Source organism: Callorhinchus milii, unplaced genomic scaffold (genome assembly GCF_018977255.1).
Source record: "Callorhinchus milii isolate IMCB2004 unplaced genomic scaffold, IMCB_Cmil_1.0 Scaffold13, whole genome shotgun sequence".
NCBI classification, from domain to species: domain Eukaryota; kingdom Metazoa; phylum Chordata; class Chondrichthyes; order Chimaeriformes; family Callorhinchidae; genus Callorhinchus; species Callorhinchus milii.
In genome coordinates, this window is record NW_024704754.1 from 10,958,858 (window position 1) to 10,966,022 (window position 7,165).

Genomic DNA, 7,165 nt, shown 5'->3' on the forward strand with positions numbered 1-7,165 from the left:
GTGCTTTGTGTAGATTTTGTGTGATTTTTGGGGCTCAGTTAAAATCCAGAAATTATTGCAGGCTGTCAGGAGGCTGAGGGTGAAGTGGGCTTGATGGACTCAGTGACTTTTTCTGCTTTGGTGCTTTTTAGTTACTTGCATAACCATATTGTATTCCTGGGAGTGAGTCACAGGCTGGAATTTAATCGAGGACTTTGGATGGTTTATAAATAGAATAATGGATCCTTTGGAGCGAGTTAAAAGCTGGATTCTAATCAAGAAGTTTGGAAGGTTTATAGATTCCCAGGAAGTGAATTACACAGGCTGGGTTCTAATCCAAGGGTTCTGGAGATTTATATACAGAATAATGCTGGCCACATTAACCAGGTAAGCTTCTGGTTGAGGGGTTTGATTGTCTCTATATATAGAATAATAGATCCTTAGTAGTGCAATATAGCCTGAAATGTAATTGATGGCTATGGATGTTTATATGTGGAAGAATGGATCTCTTAGTGAGCTACTGGCTGCAATCAATCAAGGGCGATGTTTGGTTATAAATAGAATAATGAATCTCTGAGAGTGAGTTATAAGCTAGAAAATTAATTGAGGGGTTCAAGCGCCAGCAAAAACTCAAGAATATGGCTTGTGATTAACTGAATCCTAATGTGGTTCAGCCTTGGATTCAATCCACGGTGTGGAGTTCTACGTAGGCGTTTATTTGATGTGTTCGTTCCAATGTTCACACCAGGAGGATTGAAGCATTATTGCTCCATTTCTGCAGGTCCATCGAGGAAGAGCCTGCAGATGATTACAGGGAATGTCAGCGAGAATTAATAAAGAGAAAAAAAAGGTTTGAAATGAGAACAAAACGTCACCTTTTTCCTTGTCAGATGATGCCAGCTGAACATGTGGAGCAGGTGTGGCATTAAAAGCCCCAGAGCGGAGGAGAGATTTAGTTCAAACTGCGGGGGTTGGAGTTGCACAACAAACCAGAGTGTCAGCCCTGCTCCGCGCTGGAACAAAGAGTGGGCTGAGTTGTTTTCCACATAAAAATTAATGTGTTGCATTTTATTTTTATCTCCTAGTGAAATTAAATGACTTACAGCAACAGAGAGATGGCATACTGCAGCAAGGCTTTTCTTTCTGGGAGCAGCCAGCTGGCAGGCAACACAGAGGTTAAGTAATAAAATTCACTTTACTACAAAATAATCCCACGCGGCAACAAGGATCAAATAATTGAGCACAGCAACTTTTTCTTAAGATGACGTCTCCAGCCCAAAGCATTGGTCATTACAGTTTCAAGGACTGAAGGGCATGTTTAGGCCAAGTAACAGAAACTAAAGGGTGAGCAACAGCTGGAGTGGGTTATCAGGAAGGCCGATTGGGGTCACGGTGCTGGTTTTATTGAAACTGCGTGACGTTGGCGTTCTGGAAGGGTTGAGATCAAATGGATGAGAGGATTTCCTTCATCTGAACCTCGGAGAATTGTAGCCGAAATAGTGGGGTATTCCTGTATAAATCATTGGTGAGACCATACTTAAGAGTACTGTACAGTTTAGTCGCCGAAGTACAAAATGGATATTGGAGAAATTGGGAGGATACAGAGGAGGACAACCAGAATGATGAGGGCTATGAGGAGCGAATGTAAATCGGGCATGTTCACACTGGAAAAGAAGATTGAGAGGTGATTTGATTGCTGTCTTTAAGATTCTAAAGGGGCTAGACAATGTAAATCATGACTGTTTCAACTAGTCCAGAATAGTAAAACCAGAGGACCTGGCCTAGGATGGAAAACGGGGTTAATTCAGAACAAATGTTTCAGTGAGTGAATTCTGAACCTGTGGATCAGGCTCCCTAGGCACTTAGTTGAAGCAGGAAATGTCGATTTCTTCAAACACAGATTTGATAGTTTTAGGAAATAACATTATGGGATATAGTACATAGGGAGTTTAGGACATATGGGTATGCAACCACCAGGAAGGTGAACTAGATAGACCTTTGGTCTTTTTTTTTCGTCTAGCATTTCTTATGTTCTAATGTGGAAGTATTGGACTAGACCTTTCTAGGCAGGTTCAAGCTCCCCATAGTGGGAGAAGATGGTGGGTGGGAGAAAGACTGTGCTACCACACTTGCTGAGTCCAGTTAGTGGTGAGTTGTCTAAGTAATAATATTTAAAGGGTGGAGGAGATGATTGGTTTGGAGCAACTCATGAATGTCTGGATCGGCAGTGGGATTATCAGAGATCAAAGCGCTCACTCATGATAGATGCAAGTAACTACTTCTAGAAGGTGGAGTGATTTTGGAAGAATTTCCAGAGAGCAGGAACATCATGGCTGCATGTTCCGGGGACAGGGAGCAATAAGTCCCAACTGCAGCTATAATGCATGGATTGAGGAAAGGCCATTTGGCCCAACAAGTTCAGAGCTGAACTCCATCTAAAATCGAGCAAAAACTCAGGAATATTAATCCACTTCCATATTTCCTATATTTAGCCCTGTATTCCTCCTCTTAAAGTATAATCCTGTGAAGGTAGGTACTGAAACATGCAGATGTGTGTTCCAATCCCACAGCTGTTTGCAATGCTACAGAGCTATACTCTATACAGTTTGTTTTCAACAAGACTTCCCGACTATTGAAAGTACTTGCGTTCTTAAAATTCTTTATATGTTGAAACATCTCAAATTTACCCTGTCTTGAGGTCAGCAACAAACGTGAGCAAGAACAATTCTAAAATAGATAAACTCATCAGAGAAACACAGCCACTTATCCAACAAGCTTCTCCAGTAACTGCCAGCATCAGGAATTGTGGTGAGTTCAGGTTTGTTTATGTGTCCCTGGATTTGGTTTACACAATATGGTCACCCTACTTCACAATGAATTGTCTGCGAAACCTGCAAAGTCCCACTAATGGCTATGAGATGAGTGACAGATTAAGATTGTTGACCAGGAGACCAAGTGAGACTCACTTCTCTTTCCCTGTGGCAATAACTTTTTTTTAATATTTGGGAAAATGCATATGGGGATCCACAACCATGGGAAGGGAGCTGTCTCTTACAGGACCAGGGATTTGCTCGTCCATATCCTAATTCATGATAATAAAATATAGTGTCTTATCCTGTCGTTGAAATGTCTCAAACCCTTCACAAAATATATTGTAAAGTATATTGACTCCCTGCCTGCCAAGGCTTACATATGAACAATGGCCACTTTGGCAGGATTTTGGAAGGAAAACAGCACCTGTGGAACCACACTCCAGTGAGGAGACTGAGACCATTAGATGTTTTAATGCCTGGTTCCAATTTCTATAAAACCTTCCAGTTTGCAATGTTGTGGCTTCTTTCCCTCACCAGCTGACGTGAGTTCTAGTAGCTCAGAGCAGTGTTTTAATGAGGGAGAGAAGGCAAACAATTTTTCTGCCCCATCAATAACCACAACTTTTAATTCTTTCTTTGCTCACACAAATTACCTCTTCATGTCTCTTGCAGGATGTTTGCCTCTGGAAGGCATTGCAGCCAAGCCTGATCCTGTCTGATCCTGACAACAACAACTTGCATTTATATAGCACCCATTCATGTGGGTAATGTCTCGGAGTGCTTATCAGTGTTTGATGCCAAGCCGGGGAGAGGGTGGAGGTAACTATAGGCACAGTCAAAGAGGAAGATCTTCCCGTGAGATCTGAAGATGGGGAAGGTGGGGAGATTGAAGAAGAGAGTTACAACCATTGAACCATAGAATTATACAGCACATTCAGCCCATCGTGTCTGTACCGGCTCTTTGAAAGGGGCTATCCAAATCAATCCCACTTCCCCACTCTCTCCCCATAGTTCTATAGTTTCGGGGCTTAATGGCTGAAAGCATAGCCACCAATGATGGAGCAGAGAGGATGAGGGACAAGTAGGAAGCCGAAGCCAACTGAGCAGTGGTAGCATATAGTAGAGTGGAGGTGCAAGCAGGTCGGAAAGGTAGGAAAGTGCCAGGATATGGTGTGATTTGTGGACAAGTGACAATGTTGAAATCAATCCGTTCCATGATGTGGAGCTTGGCAAGGACTGGGATAATGGGGTTACGGAATTTGGTGCAGATGAGGATATGGACAGACGAGTTTTGAATGAGTTGGATTTTGTGAATGGCGGAGTTGAAGAGACCAGCAAGGAGGGCATTGAAATTATCAAGGTGGGAACTGACATCTATATATATGTGTGTATATATAATATATATATGTGTGTGTGTGTGTATATATATATATATACACACAATTTCCAGCAGGAGTGACTGGATCCTGGGCAGGAACGGGAACTCTGACTGATTTTCTTTGATTTCCTTAAGATGGGTTATAAGGCCAATTTTGGGGCTTTCTACGTCTGGCCCAGCTGAGTTCAGCTGGCTCAGCACAGACTGGGAATGGAACTTGGGAGTTCCTACTCTGCCGTTCATTGTCCACCAGGCAGCACCACCAACAGCATCCTGAGCAACAATCCCCCAAATAAAACCTGTCACTGCATGCCTGTTTGTGGGACATTCCTGTGAGAAACTGCCAATTTTACTCCCATGTACACAGTCACTACACTGCACAATAAATCACTGAATGGCTTTGAGTTGTTTTTATGGTGTGATAAGTGGTACATCAAATGCTATGTTTATTATCATTATCACTCAATGGCTCATAGAAGGTGAGCCCATGGCAATTCCACTCTTAGCTGTCTTAGGAAGCTAGGAACAAGAAAAAGTAATTCAGCCCATGAAGCCCGCTCCACCACAGACCATGACTTACAACAACAACAACAACAAATTATATTTACATAGCCCCTTTCATGTTGGAAGGACGTCCCAAGGCACTGGACAGTTAAGTGCTTGTATCCGAGCTGGGGGTTGAAATTAAGAGGAGTGGAGGGTAGGGGGATTGGGGGTGGGAATGTAGCCAAAGACATGGTCAAAGAGGAATGGTCAGGGTCACACTGTCTTGAGATGGGCCTTGCCCAGGGGGAGAGATTCAGGCATGGAGTTCCAGCGGAAAAGCTGGTGGCTTATCCACCAATGGTGGAGTGGGCAGGGCGGGGGACACTGAGCAGGCCAGTGTCCTCTGAAAGAAGGGAGTGGACAGATTGGTATGGTGCACAGCACAACCTTCCCAAAGCCCATTGCCGAACCTTCCTACCATATCCCTTAATATTTGCACTCCCGAGTCAATAACTGTCAAGCAAGGTCTCCTTGGAGCTGAACTGACTCCAAGGTGACATACCTGGTAATGGAATGTTGTAATCGAGCCAGCCCTCTCTGGTAGTCTCGATAGTCCAGTTCCTGAGCCAGGCGGGTTCGCAGTATTCCAGGGCACTGCTGATGACAGCACAGCCCATCCTGGCTTATTGCCAGGACCTGGAAGGGCAGACCAATCATTGGGGGTAGGAATTCATCCCACTCAGCTACTGTTAACCCTGCAAGCCAAAGCCCTGATGGGTAGTGTCGTCCTAGCTGGCCAAGCAACAGGAAAGCTTGCTTGACATCAATATCAAGAACAAGCTATGCGGTTTTAGCTGGTTAGACTCCAGCAGTAACTCAATGCAAACTCCCCAAGTCTTGGTCTAGTCAACCTCTGGGATTTCCATAAAAAGGTGGGATGCGTGGAAATCCTGTAGCTCAGTGGTTAGAGCACTTGCCTTGCAAGCGAGAAGCCTCAGTTTGATTCCCGTCAGGGCAAAACCTTCGGCAAGTTTCCTTACTCCACATGCCTGAATAACCCCTTAAGGAAAAAAAAATAATAATTTGGTCACTCAATCCACGACTGCTTGTGGGACACTGCTGTGTGCAACTAGCTGTCGTGTTTTGCCCACAAATATACACTCACTACACTTCACAGTATATTCTGTGAAGCGCTTTGAGACATCGAGAAGATGTGAAAAGCGCTATATCAAATGCAAGGATTATTATAAATTTCAGCTTGGTTTGGACACTCTTAAGCATGGTCATGGGTTTCTGCATGTGTCAAGACACCCGGCTGACCAAACAAAAACTATATCTTAAATCCCTTTACTCAGATCATAGCTGTGCCATCACAAGAACATTTATTTTTAAAAATCTATATTTCTCACTCTACCTTATTCCCTCCCAAAACAGCACGGCAAAGAAACAAAAACGTCAGCATTATTTATTCGAGATGTGGTGCCCAGATGTTGTAGTTTGGCCAGGACAGCTCCAGATTTTCACATGCCTCTACCACTGCAGGCAAACTGCTTAATAGACTCGCGGGAGGGAAATGTAAGTGATCAATACACTCACCAGGGCCCTGAGAGTACGTTAGTCTTGAACTGGCTCCCAGAATTGATGTATACCAATTTGCACTTACTGGTTTGTTTTCTGGAGTTTATACCTTTGTCTTGCAGCTATTCACTGCTGATGTGCTGTCCCCAATGGATCCAACAGTGAGCGGCTTGACCCAACACAAGCATCAAGCACCTCCAGGATTTTGTGAGGAATTTTAACAAGGCAAATTGGGAGAAACTATTTCCACTGGTTGGTGAGTCGGTGGCTACAAGGCACAAATTTAAGGCTTTACAAAGAAACCAACTACAACAACTTGCATTTATACAGCGCCCCTCACACACGGTAGTGTCCCAGAGTGTATTGGGAAAAAAAAGAGAAATGTTAGATTTTTTTTTAGGCAGAGAGTTATTAGTACATGGAATCCACTACTAAAAATGGTGGTTGAAGCAGAATCCAAAATAACTTTTAAAGAGGATAGGATAAATATTTGGAAAATAAACATTTGAAATGGTTTGAGAGAGCAAAAAACTGGAACAGGCAGAGGCATAATTTGTCAAATGTGAATCTGCAGCTGTAAAATTCTGATTTTGTTTCTCCTTTTTTTTGTGGTAAGCTGCCACCTTTTCATATATTTTCGACTTGAAATTTTTCTCCTGATTTCTCTCATCATCAATAAGGGCTGAAATTCGCTGCGCAGATTCACATTATCTGAAGTAGTTTGGACAAAAATAACGTGCATTAGTATATAGCTCCTTTCACATACGATGAACTTCACAAGTGCTTCACAGAAACAAAAGGGATTAATCACCAAGCAGGGAGCGGAGGAGCGAGCGAAGAACAAGCCAGAACTGGAAGAGGGCTAGAACAAGCGGAGGAGATGGAATAGGTAGGGAGCGACAAGACAGTGAAGGGATTTGAAAGTTGGATG